The sequence below is a fragment of the Hemicordylus capensis genome, chromosome 2, assembly GCF_027244095.1.
Source record: "Hemicordylus capensis ecotype Gifberg chromosome 2, rHemCap1.1.pri, whole genome shotgun sequence".
Taxonomy (NCBI): domain Eukaryota; kingdom Metazoa; phylum Chordata; class Lepidosauria; order Squamata; family Cordylidae; genus Hemicordylus; species Hemicordylus capensis.
The window spans coordinates 371,556,937-371,574,015 of record NC_069658.1 but is presented as its reverse complement, the minus strand read 5'-3'; the positions used below and the strand labels follow the sequence as shown (position 1 = coordinate 371,574,015).

General features: G+C 43.3%; 1 long non-coding RNA gene across 1 annotated transcript; it reads right to left on the bottom strand.

Moving 5' to 3' along the window:
* Positions 1 to 821: 821 nt before the first annotated feature.
* On the bottom strand, positions 822 to 16,086 carry LOC128346638 (uncharacterized). Its single transcript, XR_008317097.1, has 4 exons — positions 15,937 to 16,086; positions 13,990 to 14,096; positions 1,345 to 1,431; positions 822 to 899 (listed from the first exon to the last, which is right to left on the bottom strand). It is a non-coding gene; the product is annotated as an uncharacterized LOC128346638 (long non-coding RNA).
* Positions 16,087 to 17,079: the final 993 nt, after the last annotated feature.

The window sequence follows — 17,079 nt, the reverse complement described above, 5'->3', positions numbered from 1 at the left end:
AAAAGAGCATATCCTGAAATGGGATTAATAAAAAGAAACCATCATAGCAATTGTAAATCAAAATAATAGTTGCATTAAAATATTAAGAAGACATTGTCTGGAAATGACACACCATACAGGAATGTCTTCCCCACTCAGTTTCCGAGAAGAAGATTGCCATTAGTTACAACTGAGTTACAGAACATTAAATACTCAAGAAATGTGAGACTCTTTTCTGCTGCTGAAGTACCTAACAAGAACCTGGGAGCTTTGGCAAGGGGAAAGTGATTTACAATTTTATCGGGGAGATATACAAGTGCAGTGTTTAGAACTGGATGAGGTGCAGTAATTTGGTTCTCTGTGAACTCTAAGGCAGAGATGTCACTCTTGCTTAGCTCACATCAGGCAACTGTTGGAAACTGAATGAAAATGCAGATGGAAGAAAAATCAATATGAAACAAATAGGGCAGGAAGAGAAGAAGAAAGCTTTATTGTGGTCATAGACCAAAACATATATAAAATATATCAACATTACAAAGATTCTGAGCGAATTTTACAAATTATATAGCAAAACCTAGCCATTTTGGTATTAACCTCAACATCAGAATTTGAAAGCAAAAATTTTAGATAGAACTATAATTTGTAAAATTCGCTCAGAATCTTTGTAATATTGATATGTTTTATATATGCTTTGGTCTATGACCGCAATAAAGCTTTCTTCTTCTTCTTTTAAAAAAAGGGGGGGTGGGAGAAAAATTCATGAGAGAAAGAATGCGCTCTTAGATAGAGTCTGATCCTGGAGTCTTCACTCATGCCAGTGCCTCCATTGGACACAATAGGGCTGGTTTAATATCTTACATAGAAGTGGAACTTACAAATCATGAGCACAGCAAGTGAGATCTTAGAGTTCCAGAAGTCATCTAAAAAGGAAGCAAATCAAAACAATGTTACTCACACTTTTATGTAACTTAGAGAATTCTGACTCTGAAGAAGAGGGTGGAAAACCTTACCACAGAGAACATTAGTTGCACCCAAATCAATGAAGACAGAGGTCAAATAATTTTGGTAATAACGGGCCACAATATTATTATTTACAACTAGTAAGCAGAAGAGTCACCTAATGGTGCAGTGGGAAAATGGCTTCACTATCAAGCCAGAGGTTGCCGGTTCAAATCCCCACTGGTATGTTTCCCAGACTATAGGAGACACCTATATTGGGCAGCAGTGATATAGGAAGATGCTGAAGGGTATCATCTCATACTGCATTGGAGGAGGCAATGGTAAACTGCTCCTATACTCTACCAAAGACAACCACAGGACTCTGTGGTGACCAGGAGTTGACACTAACTCAACGGCACACATTACCTTTTCTTTAGTAAGCAGAAGGAGATTGACGTTCCATCTCACAGTGTGGTAATTAGAGCTCGCCACCATAGGCAACACATCTTGATTCTGAAATGATGAAAATGAGGTGTCTGTTTCTGAGACTGGCCTGAGAAATGGCCAGTTGCAATTTCCCCACAGAATCATTCTCAGAATGATGCTGTTGCCCTTTCTTACAAAGGTGTGGTGTGATCTGTGCAAAACATATTCTTTCCCACCACCACCAAACTTGTAAACCACCCACCTGAAACCTTTCAATAAAGTTTACAAAAATTTCTCCCCCCTGAAATTGCAATTTCTCTCAAACTTTTCAGCATCTTTGAATTTCACTAAAACCATTCTCTTTGATCTGCCTCCCCCAACACTCAGTACCTTTAACTTTTGCTGAAAGAAACCTGCTTTCATTGTGCTTTGTTTTCTTTTTGGAACTGAGTGGCCAGTGACTGACTGTACTTTTTAAATATGACTCCCCCCCCCGCCATAGAAGTGCATGTGTACAATCCTTCCCATTACAAAGCATATATTTCACCAGCATCTGTTTCATAAGGTGTTGTGATATTGCTCAAGTTTGCTTCCTATTTATCAAATAGGAATAGGCTTGCTACTTCATACAGGTGCTGTACTTAATGTTCATATATAGTAGTAGTTGAGCCGGGTCTCATGATCCGTGAGAACTGGTTTCATTTGGTGAGCGGGAAGGGAGCCCTGGCCGGCCGGATCGGCTGCCCACACAATGGCTGGCTCTGAGACAGAGCCAGTGGGGGCTGGGGAGCTCGGGGGCTGCGCGGCCCCCAGAAGCCCCAGTATGCCCTGCGCAAGTGCACAGGGCATACTGGGGAGACCCCTGAGCCCGGAGGCTGCTTTTAAGCCTCCCGGCCAGGGGTCTACTCACGAGTAGCCACGGCGTGGAGCCGCACCGTGGCTACTCACGAGCAGTTAGCCCAGGTTTGCGGAGCACTCGCTCAGCAAACCCGGGCTAAGAGGTGGGCTACAGGAGCGGGTTAGCCACTCCAGAAGCACTGGGCTCGGCTGCGAGCCCGGTCATTCTGATGATCACAAAAATCGGGCTAGGATTTTCCTAGCCCAATTTTTGTGATCGTAAGAATAGCCCCATTGTCTTGCTTGTGCAAAGTGTTGTGCTATTGATAATCTTTCTTCCCCATTGACCAATTTGTTGCGTTTGGCAGAGAATGTCCCTCTCAGCACTTTGTCACTCTTTGGTTTCATGAACCATGGTGAGTTTTAAAATCTTTTAAGCCTGTTTTCAGGCAGCTTAGCCCGAGCCTGGCTGCCTGTGAGAACTGCTGGAAACTGCATGGCGCCCGGCAGTGCATCGAAGGCAAACCTGCCTAGGAAGCCTGCTGGATAGCTGAGGTTAAGGGCATGAGTGCTCCCTTAACCAGGACTAACTGCATGTGTGTCAGCGCCGGCTGCTCCCAGCTGGAGCTGACACAGGAGCGGGCTCCCAGCTGTTGCCACTAGGATCCCCACAATGCACCGTGCACTCGTGTAGCACATTGTGGGATTTCTGGAGGCTCAGATGATGCATCCTGGCCCTCAAACCTCCGTGCTCCCTAGGGCAGCAGCAGCTCGTCTGGGTGCACGATCCATGCGCCTAGCAACTCTTCCGGATCATCTGCGGGGAAGGTAAGCTGCTGCAGCCTGCAATGCCACTCGTCCTTAAGCACGCTCATGGGACCGTCAGAAAAGGCTCATTGTATTATATGGGACACATTTGCCTTTGTTAATATATGATTTTCCCTCCTTCCAAACATGAAAATCTCAGATATTCATTGGATCTCTATGGATGTTTGCCCTTCAATTGTCTCTGTGGATTTTCAGTATGTGCTTCAAAAGAAAAGAGAAAGTCTCAAAAGAAAAGGGGCAATTGACCCTATTTAGAAAGCCTGAGGGTTCCCCACCACCACCACCTTCTCTTTTCACTTATAAATAATAGCTTTGGCTCCCTAGGAACCATATAATAATAAAACAATGAGGTGACCATAGTTGCAAAGTGTTACATTCTGACATTATAATTTCAGAACTCTGAAATAGTTTCTGATACACTGAAATTTCAGCATGTCACTGACAGCTTTGAATGCTTTGTGTTGAATGTATAACGATATGAAAAGCATCAATGAAGGTCAGTGAGATGGACTTCTTATTTTTGCGTGTCTATGTTACACAAAAGGTTTTCAGATGCTCTAAATAGAAATAAAAAGCAACATATTCCCTTAACACCATGATTATATGAACTGTCACAAGGAGCAAATACCCCTCTTAAACAATAACTTCATTCACTTAGTTATTGGCCTTTCAGTACTGTGTTGGCTTGTCTTATGTTGAAGATGCTTTTAAAAGTGCATGAACTTTGAGTTAATAAAAATGGGTTCTCCTAGATAGTAGAGACTGATATATGCAATCAGTTTACATTTCTAATGAAATTCAAACAGTGCACATATTTTATAATGTCATGTGTCAGTCAAACATTCTGCAGTATCAGTGAGGCAAAGGGCTGTATTAACACACATGCTACTTACACTTAAGAAGCAAACCCCAAAATGGTGATTTGGATTATTAAATAGTGGTATTCATGACCTGCATACTAATATCTCTTCAATATCTCTTAAAATAAAGTAACTGACATATTTCAGCATGCATGTATGTGTTAATGATCACGTTTGCACATAATGCCAAACCAGAGGAGATCAAGCCAGAGGTTTGATTTCATGGTTGTCCAAATGCACGGAACTGCAGTCTCGTCACAAAAGTGACCCGAGGTTACAGACTTCAAACCGTAATCTGAACCTTCAGTTTGTAGTGAGTTTTGCTGCTGGAACCTCAGGCAGCATCTTGTCCGAATTTTGCCACCATCATAGCCTGGGTTCTGTGCTGTGGCTGCTCCTGAAACCATAGAGAGGGCAGCTCAGACCAGCCCAGAAGTGCGTCAGCTCTATGCCTGCCCAGCTTCTCGCTGGGCCAGCAATCCGTTCAGTTGCCCCACCCTCTACAGTCCCCACACTCCTTCTGTCATTGCCCGGCAACAAGGACACCGCATTACTGTGCCCCAAGCTTCAGTGCATGTAAGGGTTGAGTGGGGAGCCTGCTTTCCACTGCATTTTATGGTCCCTCTCTATCAACCTGCACAAAAAGGAAGGGATGACAAGACAGAAACAGTGGGAGAGGTCTGCAGCAATAAAGGACTAAAAAAGTGTTTTCACAAGCATATGGAGGAATGGCAGGGTTCGGGTTAAAAGACAGCCTCTGGAATTCTTGAATTGTTCTATTTTATTTTTTGTTAAAAGTTAGTAGGGGAAGGGGATCTAGCCCCTTCCCCTGGAGTGCAAGTATGTAGTATCAGCCATACCTCATGCAAAGAACTGTCCTGGGCTAACACCTAGATACTGGTTACATAAATTGGCCAATAAAACCAAGTGTCATGAGAAAACCTTAGGCAGGTGGTCATCCTATCCTCCCAAGGACCACTCTCTCATGAAAGGGATAGGCCAATGAGGCACACATGCAGGCAGAGGGCTGTTGCTGCCCAACCCAGTTGCTAGATTCCTGCAAGCCCTGGAGAACAGTACCCCAGCAACACCGTTCCTGGTCTAGTGGCTGGCAGAAAAAAGGATTCACAGTGCTCCCTCTGACAGTCTGGTCATCCCTTAAAACATATGCATAGGTTTTTGGCTCAACCCGGCCACCTGGCTCGGCAGAAATCTCTGAAAATAGCAGTTCCCCTGACCTGGGATTCCACACAGTGGCTGATCTACATATACCACAATGCCAATCCCAGCCTGAGAATTTTGAATGTGTACTAGGAGCCATCCCCAATGTTACCCAACTCTGACCACCCAGAACTGCCCAGACACATGGAGCAGCTGAGACTCCTTGGGAGTCTGTAAAGGTTGAGGGGAGAGGGGAAGGTGGAGTGTGTGAGTTTTATTGTTAAACAGGGATACCACATCAGCAGGGCCCCCTATAGTTGGATGGCCGATCTCATGAGAGTGTAGTCCTATCGACCCATGGAGCCTCTGACCCTCCCCAGTAGACTGGCCCTCTCATGAGAGTGCTGATCCCTGGCCGGCAACCCACACAGGGGCAGGAGTGTGTTGAAGCTTCCTGGTTTGCTTTGCTCGGGTCTGCCATTGCATTAACATTCTGTGTCACGGTGGGCCAAACCGCAGGATCCTTTGCCTGCCCTCATATCCATGTTCCCTCCTAGGAAGTCATCATGACCCCTTCCAGGAGTAACAGGAAATAGGTGCCCCTTCTGCATCTCCCAATACCAGTAGTTCTGCTTGTGCAAGACTTCGGGTTTTAGAGTTGTTATTTTGTATTTTAAATTGTTTTAATTGTGTGAATGTTTTAGTGGTTGTTTTTAGATTGCAAACCACCCAGGAACTTCTGCATGCGGTGGTATAAAAATGTGCTGGATGGATGGCTGCCAGGCCCTTGCTGTTGGGAATTCTCTCTGGTAAGAGAAACACTTTTTCATTACAGCAGAGTGCACAGAGGCACAACACAATGGAATTCAGTTAGGCATGTGTGTATGCTGAGAGTAAAGTAACTTGGAGCCATTTCATAGTTTCAAATCAGTATAAGTAGTATTTATTAGAGAACTCCATTATAAATAGGAAAGTGAGGAGATGGGATCTCTAATCTATCTATCTAGCTGAATGCAGATAGATTCTGCATCTCTGCACACATGGTGCAGGGAAGAGGAGCTTGCATGTAGCAAGGTAGAAGGAAGGGGGGAAGAGGAAGTGGCAGGAAGGAAGGAAGTCCCTGAGATTAGCAATCTACATATCAAAGGGACAGTGTCAGAGCAGAAGAGAAGAGATGACCAATGTCTTGACCCTCTAGCCCTCTGACTCACTAGTCTGTCCTCCTATGTCATTGAGACAAGAGACAGCGCATAGTCCTTCACTTCCAACACTTGCAAGGGCAGTGGTGCAAGTGGTGTAATGAAGGGCTTTAAATGCCCTTTCCTTCCTGAGGGCAGATGACTGATGCCCAAAAGGCATGATTGTGCTGAGCACACCCCCTTGAAGATAGTGGCCAGTGGTAGCCATTCTACTGACTTCCCGAAGCTTTGCCTGCATTCTGCTGGTGCGAGAAGTACGGTGCATGCGGTGTCAGAGTCCCAGGAAGAGGGAGGAGCCTCTCTGCTCTCAAGCCAGAAGCTGTGAGACCACAGTTCAGCGATGGTTTGAGGGATGATTCACAGGCTCACTGATTAACCACAGGTTCATTTGCCTGAGGTTTCATGCTACAACCAATGGTGTAGTGTGTGTGTGTGAGAGAGAAAATATATAGTTCTAAGTAGAACTAATAGAGTCTCCTTTCCACATCTTTTAACATGATGACACTTACCTAGAACCCCATCCCACATGCAGTGAATTCAGTTTGTATCTGACTGTCATTTACAAAGGAGTGTTGCCTATAGCCTGAGTGGCTACCACTTTGAACCCAACATGGCAGATTGACCAAAAAACAACCTTCCTCCATTGCAATCTCCTCCATTGCAATCCCCTAGGTTCTCTCATATGTCCTGTGAATTTTGTTTGTATCTGTACACACACATACATACGTACTTTGGGTGGCCAAAATCGTGAAGGAAGATAGCAGATCAGCAAAAACAACAACAACAACAACAACAAAACCTTAGGAGCCCCTCCCATGTGCTCTGAATTGGATTAAAAATGCAAAAATTATCAGAGGGGACACACACACACACACACACACAGAGGTGGTGAACTCATAAGCCTTTCTCCCTTGAAAACTTCAAGAAAGAGTAATAAACTTAGCTTGCTCACTACTTATGATAGCAAGAGCAGAAAGTGGCTCTTTCAAAGTAATACCAAGGGACTCAACATGCAGTAGGCTTAACTAACCATGTATCTACCTTCAGGAAGTTCCCTAGGTTAGGACAAGCTGTCTTTTATAGTAAGTGACAAGTCAATCACAGTCCTGTGTATTCTTACCATTTTCTATATTGGATCAAGAGTTCCATCTTTATTAAGAGTGACTGGAGATTGTCAGTTTTAGTGTGTATTATTCTTGGCACTGTGAATGTCTATTCTATTCTGTGCTGCTCTTTTGACTTCTGCTTTAATTTATGCTGGTTCTGTGGTTTTTAATGTTGTTGTTTTAATCTGCTGTGCATGTTGGAAGGATAGCACAGCTTAAACAAAAATTAAAATGAAAGGACAGTGAAATTCCCCTATGCCAATATCTTCTTTATCAGTTTCTATTGTCTTCACATGTGCAGGCATTTTCTTACTCTAAATCAAGTCATCATGAAATGTCAGTTCTCTGAATCTAAATGTTTAGGAATTTTTTACTTTTATTCTTGCAGCCACAGAAGAGATACTTACTGAGAAAAGATTGTGCTTGCTCCTTATCCTATTTATATAGCCATAACAACACTATACCTGTACTGGTTTTATATTGCTTTAACTGCTGTAGATTCACCCAAAGAATCCTTGAAATCATAGTCTTTTGTAGTGCTGAGAATTCTCTGTTAAATATTCCTGTCATTATTCGCTCTCCCACCGCATAATTTCATAAATTTTTTTACAATAAGAATGAGCAGTAAATTAATGTACATTATGTATTATTAAACTGATATAAGTCTATATGTTTTAATTGTATGATTTATTCTGTTTTATTATTAATGACTCATAGAACAATTTGATATGGGCTGGCTAGGAAAGTTGATGTTGTGCTTTCTATGTTAAACCTATGATGGTTTACCACATATAAATATGCTGGTAACTTCTCACATTTCTTCTTGGCAGCAATTGTATGCACATCTGCTAACTATTCATTCTTGCAGTGCACACATCAGATATCTCCTTTAAAATGCTGTGAGGCACTTCACATGATGAGTGTGAAGCGCCAGATTGTTTGTGCCAATCTGGCAATCTGGCATGAAGCACCAGGGGTTTGTGCAAGGAGAACAGGCTTAGCTCACTCTCTCCACACACGAGCTGTTGCTCGTTGCTAGACAGTTGCATTGGCCACCCAGATGACTGGCTGCTCCGGTTGGGCACTTCCACAGCCAAATGAGGCTCTGTTTGGAGCACCGTGGGAAGGGGAACACTGCCACATGGTGCCCCAGCTCCCTGAACCCCAGGAAGGCACCACATGTCTTCCTAGGGTCCCCCTCCTCTCTCCCCCAGTCAGGCAGCTGCAGCTGACACATGATAAAAAGGACAAGGTTAACGGAGCACTTGTTCCATTAACCTCATTTAGGGGTAGGGTTTCTTAGATGATCTCGCCGCCAGAGGACCTCCTGTAGCCCGGTTTTGAGCAATCGTGTGAATAGCTTCTGTGTATTCAAATAGTGAGGTGTTGACTGTAGCAGTTGTGAAGGTGATGGGATGTGATTCACCTTTCAACATTCATATATATGGAGGGGGGAATATATTGGCAATGCAATACTCATGATGGAGCTACACCAAATTATTCTCTCCAGATCTTATTTTCTTGCATAGATTAAAAGGAAAATATAAAACCTGCAAGTAAAGAACAAAAGTTTCAATGTACAGATGTCAACTTCAGATTTTCATGTCTCACTGTTTAAAAATCCATGTTGTTATATCCCAAAGACTCCCAAAATCTAATCAGTTACCTGATTAGCCAGTGAAGAAAAAGGGGAGAAAAGGAGAGGAGGGGAAGGCAGAAATTGATGACTCACAGCTTTGTCTGCTTATCCATAACTCTAACAGATGAAAGAGGGGAGGGTGTGAACTAAATTACTGCTTACCCTTTAATAGCCTATGCATGTTTTAAAAAATTCTTTCAGTACTTCCTTACCATTGACCTCAGGCTGTAACTTGTCTAAAAACAATGCTTCCCTTATATTTCTTTTGAAGGTACAATGTTCAGATTCTAAGACGTTACTTTAAGAGGCATTGTTTTCCATTGTGTTTATTTTTCATATGAACCAACCATGGCCTTTCCCTATTTATGTATTTGGCATCTGCTAGATGTTCTTTAAATCTAGTAACTAAATGTCTTCCTGTTTCCCCTATATAATTTTCACCACATAATTTAGTTCACACCCTCTCCTCCTTCATTTTCTCCTAGCGGTTCTCCCGCGCAGCAAAAACCGGGCTGGGCTTCCCTAGTCTTTTCAGTGCTCATGAGAATAGCTTCACAGTGGGTGTCTGTATCTATCTGTCTATCTGTCTATCTATCTATCTATCTATCTATCTATCTATCTATCTATCAATCTACACACACACCCTAACATTGTCTAAAGTTAGCTTGGTGCCTTAATAGTGACAGAAGAAATGAACTTGAGCCCATCCAAGAATTGCAAAATTGTTTACATTCTGTAGCATGTCTAACTGTAGCCTAAACAGTAAATGCCTGATAATTTAATATAATGTTCTATGATATTATCCAGAATTATGAAAAATATTAAAGCAACAGATAGTATTTAGAATATTCAAGTTCAGTTTGACTTCTCCTGCTTACAAATCAGTTTGTTAGCTATCACACAGAATTAATTAAGTAGTGGCTCACATATCATACAGTGAACCACCTGTCTGTGACAGGCATTCTCACTGCTTCAGTGGCACTTAAACCCCACTGGCCTGGCTTGTGAAGGTGGGGAAGGCCTCATTTCTAGGAGTGTGTCCTCACATCCCCATTGGGAATATTGGGGTTAGCAGCAGGAGTATGATGAGGATGCATTCCTTAGAACATAAGAACAGCCCTTCTGGATCAGGCCCAAGGTCCATCCATCCAGCATTCTGTTTCACACAGTGGTCCACCAGATAGATGCCTCTGGGAAGTCCACAGGCAAGAGGTGAGGTCATGCCCCTCTCTCTTGCTGTTGATCCCCTTCAACCAGTATTTAGATGCATCTTCTATCTGAGGCTAGAGGTGGCCTCTAGCCACCAGACTAGTAGCCATTGATAGACCTGTCCTCCATGAACTTGTGTAAGCCCATTTTAAAGCCATCTAAACTACTGGCCATCACTACATTCTGTGGCAAAGAATTCCATAGATTTCCCCCCATGTCTGCAAGCGGCCCCAACAGGGTTTAAAATGCCATGAAAACAACAAGCATGTCATGTAACAAGCCACACATCTTAGATGTTACATGCTACTGCAGCCATTATCTGTTGGATTGGCACCAAAATTTCTTTTAAAAAAACAAAAACCCACTCTGAAATTCAAAGTGATATTCAGAGGCTGCATTCACACGTAACACAAAACAGGTGGTAAAGGGATCTCCAGTTTCAAAATCTGTACGTCTGAATGCAGGAAATCGCAGCCACAACAGAAAATTTACCCCGTGGTTGCCGTCCCCAGACAGTGATTTGTAGTGTTTGTAGTGATGTCTGCTGCCTGGATCTCCAGTTTCACTGTGCCATCATTATGTCTGAAAGCAGGCACTATAGTCCAGTTGCTTTGTAACTGGAATTGAGGAAGGAAGTTCCTCCCTCGCTCCAGATGCTGTTGGCTGCTGGGGCTGTCCTTCAGTAAAGAAGGCAGCCCAGGCAGCCAGTTTCCCCTTCTCTCTGCAGTCAGTGAGAGCTCTCCTGGATGTCTGTTTTTGGACTGGGGGAAGGGGGCACAGAAATGCAGGTCCATTAGATCCATGGTTCCACATTATGTGTGTATGTGGCAAGAGTCTCTCCAAAGGTGAAACATCTGAGAATTGCCACAGGAAGCCAAATGACTCTAAAAATTCTCAGAGTTTCTGCTCTTCTACTTTGTACTTTTTTGGCTATTGCTGTTATTTTTTCAAGTCCAGAACTATTTATTAGCAGATAACTACAAGAGCTCTTCCCCCCCCCCAATCTGACACCTTAACTATTGGCTTCCAGAAGTTCATGTTATTTCATGTACAAATGTGCATATTCCAAATCCTTTTCTACTTTCCTCTCCTTATTCCCCCATTTAATTAATTCACAATAGACCAGTCATTTCAGTAGCAATCTCGATAGCCACACCCAAGTAGCAGTCTTATCTGAGGACACTTTGGACTGAATAAGTACTAAAGTGGTTGTAGAGCTTTCCATGCTGCACTTGGTTACTGTTCCTAGCTATCTGAAAATATTGTAACCATAGATACCATTAACAATTTAAACATGAATTTCAGAAGCAAGACAATTTTACCTGTAAATATTTTGATGAACAGAATGATGACAGTCTGAACAGAGAGGGAAAATGTATTATCTGCAAACACTGATTAAGAAAAGGATTCTCCCAGCATTAATCTATGGACTCTTGCTAGTATAATAATAAATAAAAACTTAACTCTAAATATAATATAAGGCACCGAGTGTGAGGCAGCTGGACAGACTGCTAAAGCTAATGGATCCATTTGCACATAATGTGAAACCAGAGGTCACTGGACCCGCAGTTAATTTTTCTAACCGTGAATTGCATCACAGACATTTGTCCAACTGTGTTTCAGCAGCTTCCTGTTTTAGGGATGGCTGCCTTCTCTCTCTTCCTGGTCTGCCAAGGGCACATTTGCTCTTTAAATGCTATACCATGCCGGTATTTCTTCTAACAGAAATTGTACTGTATTGCACAAGCACAAGGGAAGGGAATGTTGTTGTTATTAATTCGATTTCTATACCGCCCATCCAAAAATGGCTCAGGGCGGCTTACACAGAGAAATAACAAACAAGATGGAACCCTGTCCCCAAAGGGCTCACATTCTAAAAAGAAACATAAGATAGACACCAGCAACAGTCACTGGAAGTACTGTGCTGGGGGTGGATAGGGCCAGTTACTCTCCCCCTGCTAAATAAAGGGAATCACCACGGTAAAAGGTGCCTCTTTGCCAAGTTAGCAGGGTTACATGATGACTTCCTAGGGGATATGCATATGAGGAAAGGCACCAGAGATAGATCTGTACTCTCATTCAAATTTTCCAGGTTTGGACTGGCATTGCATTATATGCAGATCTGCCACTGTGGGGAATTGCAGGAGAGGGCTGCCCTGATTTCCAGCAACCCCAGGAGAGCGAGGTCCTTCTTGCCAGGAGGTGGGAGCAAGAGACATAGTGGGAGAAGAGGATGCCACTGTGTGACTTTGACAGGCTGGCAGGCTTGGGCTGGGATGTCATGGCTTTGTTGGATTGGAGAAGGGGGTGGGGCAAGTGCTCAAAGAGGTGGCCAGTGAGAAGCATGTATAGGGGAAAATCCCGGGTGGGTTTCTGCTGCCATCTCTATGATTGCCGTTCCATAAAGCAGACTAAATTGTGGTTATGGAACATTTTTATGTAATGTCGCAGCCAAACTTCAGGTTTGGCAGACAAACCAAAGGTACAAATTGGAGTTTGACGAATCAAACCACAGGTTGCTTTTGTTGCGAAACCATGTTTGCATGCATTCGGACGTAACTGAGTTCCAACCTCTGCCTTGTTTAACTGCAGTTTCACGTTACATGAAAATGCAGCCAAATGTATGTTTGCTTGTTTTGATATGTGAAATTACCAAAGACCATTTGCAGTTGTGTGCTTTAGATCAGGTCCTCAGATTGTCTGTGATTTCTGTGCTCTCCTTCCTTCTCCTGGTCTTCCATTGCCTTTGCTAATTTGTTACTACAAACATGTAGAAAATGATTCAGGAAGAAGGTAATTAAAGGTAAAATACCATAACACTCTGCTTTGTTCCAAATGTAGTCACAGAGTGTTACATCTCCATCATAAAGTGCACATGAGAAAGCTAGTAGGAAAAGTCTCATTTTGTGGGATGGAGGGAAACCAAATTCCAATTATATCTGATTGTTAATCCTGAATAAAACAGACTGTGTTCACCTCCACCCTCTTAGCCAATCCCAGCTCCCTAACTGATTTTCGTAATGGATTTTTTAAAACATAGCCCATGCCTTTTTTAGAGCAAGAAATGAGGAGAAATGCATGCTGACGCACCCTTTTGCTAAGGGCATATACCATACACCAGATGGATAACAAACTGTGTTTATACATATCCAATATTGCCTTCATAGACACTAGCACAGTGACAATATGTCAGTGTAGCTGCTCCATCAACTTTTCATGTGCCCAAGCTGTGACTGCTCATAGCTCATAGCTGACTGGACAAAGTTGGAGGATTTTGCAATCTCAGGCGCAATTCACACCATCCTCCAGGAAATGGGCTTTACGCTGGTAAAGCACAAGAATGAATCTTGGACTTTTGCATGCCCCTTCATTGCATGTAGATCAACACATGTGAACTGGAGTTTACATATAGGCTATCCATCTGAAGAAAGCAAGGGAAGAATCACACAAGCATGGATAGCCATGAATGTAATCCATCTACCTCTTTTGTGTAGTGGATGGACCATGCGTACGTCATAGGCATATATGGTGACCTAGAAAACAGACAGCCCACTTATGCATTCTTGTGGATGACTGTTTTCTAAACAATAACATGTGAGCCAGAAACTACATATGATTTGAATCACAAATATGTACATTCTACACATACAAAATCATGTCACATTAAAAAAAAATATCAAAAAGGGATATAACACCAAGTGTGTAAATCTCTGGTTTTTTTAACCACTTGAAGACATTGAGCCTCTTCTCATGAGCAATGAGAAGGGCTCCAGAGCAGGCTGTGGAGGAAGGGAGGTTAGACTTACATTCCCCGCAGATGACTGCTCATCCTGGACTGCTGTATGACTGCAGTCCTTAATAATGACAATCCTGAGAAGTCCAGGGAAAGGAGCTGATGCTGTAAATTTTCCTACTGAAAACAACAAAACTATTTTCAGTATATGTTTGATTACATTCAGCCCGCCCCCCAACTATTTTCATGGCTAGTTAATACAATTTGCCCCCTTCTCTGGGTACAACACCTACATGGAGAAATAACCTGAGAAAAGGCACTTGGATAATTGTGTAGATATTGATTGAGGCAGTTCCTATAACTGTTTTGAATATTATTTACATATGGTATTTCAAAATGTGTGAGCCATTGGAATCTCACCAGATGCCTCATATACACTACCAAGGAATACTGCCACTGGGAGAAAAATAATTAACGGGAATCATATATTGGCCTGATCATGTGCAGTAACCTCAGCTGTACCTCAGAGAGCACATAGCCCTAACACTATGCTTTCATAAAATACAAAAATGAATACGACAAATATTTATATACTAGCTGACTTGGGCACAGAGCATCTGAGCCTCTAGTTCTCCCTTTCCCCCTCCTTCTCCTCCCCCACCTTCATTCTTGGCCCTCCCCCTCCTCTTCCTTCTTCCCCCTCCCTCTCAGCTCCCCCCATTCGTGGCCCCCCTCCCTTGTTCTCAATGCTCCACCCTCCTCTTCTCTCCCCTCAGTCCCCCCTCCGTCCCCTTGGTCCCCCCCTGTTCTTGGCCTATTTCGGGGCTCTCTGTGCATGCACAGAAAGGCTCGAAATGAGCCAAGTATGGCCCAACCAGTCATTTGGGAGGCAGGTGGGGCCAAAGAAGGAGGTTTCGCTGCCCTCCCCCATGCCTGCTGGGCCGTCTTCCTTGCGAGTAGGCCGGTTGGAGGCTACGTATGCTCTCCCACCCTCTCGCAGTGGAGGTCGCAGATTGGAAGTGGTGTGTGCTTCTGCTGGACCTCCCCCCCCCCCCCGGCTGCCGCTTATTATCTCCCCTGCCTGTCCACCTGCCTTCCCATTTTTTTGCTCTGGCTGGTGACCTGGCCAGCCGCTGCCACTGCCTGCTGCTTCTTCTCCCCCCACGCCACCCGCCCAGCTGTTCACCCTTTTTCCCAGCCCACTGCTACTTCCCCCCCCCACTCTGCCCACCCTTCCATCTGTTCGCCTGCCCGTTTGCCTTTTCTTCCCCACTGCTGTTGTCACTTTCCTCTGCCCCTCCTGGCAGCTCGCTCGCAAACTCTCACAAGAGCTGCCATGCATGAGATTAGCCACAGGGGTGTGTGTGTGTGTGTGTGTGTGTGTATACACACATACTTGTTCACTCTCAGTTCCCTATAATTGCAAGATTTCCTAGAGTCATAGATCTCTAGAATAATAGATTCCCTAGAGTCAGTGGTCCACAGTCTCCACAGAATTAGTAGGGTGGAGTAAGAGTTAACTACACGAAAGAGTTGCTGCACAGCCCAGAATTCAGGAATAGGGATGGGGAAGCAATATTTGTTTCCCTTTCCTCCCTACAAAAGCCCTGCTTGCTGCCAGAAATATGTTGATTTGGCTGTCCCACTCTCCATGTGCTGAGCTGCAGAGAATGTGGGCCACTATACATTGTGATCTAGGGCTGCTTTTGAATCACATCTATTCACCTCGCTCTCCCTCTCAGGTCATTTAGACATTTTCTAATGTCATGTAATGTTCATCATTTGTAAATATCCATTCCTGCTCAAGCACACCATGGTTATGGGAATATAACTGTAGGCAGATTCATTTTCCAGTATTGAAAACTGTGGTTTCAGGTGTTTTAAAATCCCACAGGGTAATGAGAGAATGCTAGTATGCTAACATTTTTGTATGTTATGGTTTTTGCAATCAACGTTCATAAACATAACTATTGATTCTAGATGTTTTCCAAAGTTTTTTTTTAAACTAATGTATGCATACCTATCCTCAAGGACTGTGTGCACCCCGAATCTGCTAATGAACAGAAGAGGAAACTTTCCAAAGAAGCTTTGAATTGAGAACAGAGCAGTGGTGGGCAGTCCCTCTCTAGAAGTTTTCAAACTTAGGCTGGGCAGCCCTATGTCCAGAATGCTGTAGCAATTTCCTGTACTGAGCAGAAGTTGGGTTAGAACACCCCATTAGCTCCCTCCAACTCTAAAATTCTATGAGTCTATGACATCAGTCACAAACTATATGTTCTATATGACCCCATCGCATGCTGAGATCATCTGGAGGGGTCTGACTCCAGTTACCACCAGTATGTCTGGTGGCAATTCAAAACCAGGCCTTATCTGTAGCTGCTCCTGGCCTATGGGATGCACTCCTGGGAGATATCTGCAGTTCAGGCTTGCTGTTGGCCTGAAAGAGAGCCCTAAAAACATACTTGTTTGGCCTGGCATTCCAAGGATTTTAAAATGTTTTTTAAAGTATTTTAATTGGTTTAAAATTGTTTTGAATTGTTTTTTAATTGTTTTAATATTGTTTTGAGCACTGTGTTTTAAATGGTGTTTCTTTCTATGTCTTTTTAAACTTGTGCACTTGATGGGGCGGTCTATAAATGTAAATAATGATGATGATGATGATGATGATGATGATGATGATGAACCTTACTGAACAAATGACAATTTGCTTCAAAGTAACTGCTCTGCTCATAAACCAAAGGTTAGACAGATTAACAGTTTTTGTTTTCACTAGAGGTTACTCAAGAAAATAACATATTGTGGTATAACACCGAAGCTTGGGCAACAATAATAAGGACTGGTTGAGGTAGGACATCTCTTACCCATCCTCCCTCTCATTGTAGGTGGATGGAATTCCAAAGAGCTAGAGCTTCACAAGACTGAGGGTCAGTATCATAGCCCTTTGTAGTCTGACTTGTTAGCAGCATCATGGTGGCCTCCTGCTCCAAAAGTCTGTTATGCCTTGCCTTATAATGCTCAAAGATGCAACCTGAGTCATTTCTCTGTATTTTTTTTTTTCTTGGCAGCTCAGCACATTAACACTATAAAGGAAACAGAGCTGTAGGGCTTCCTCTAAGTAGGAAAGCTATTTCAAAGTAGGAATAGAAGCAACCCAACATGGCTT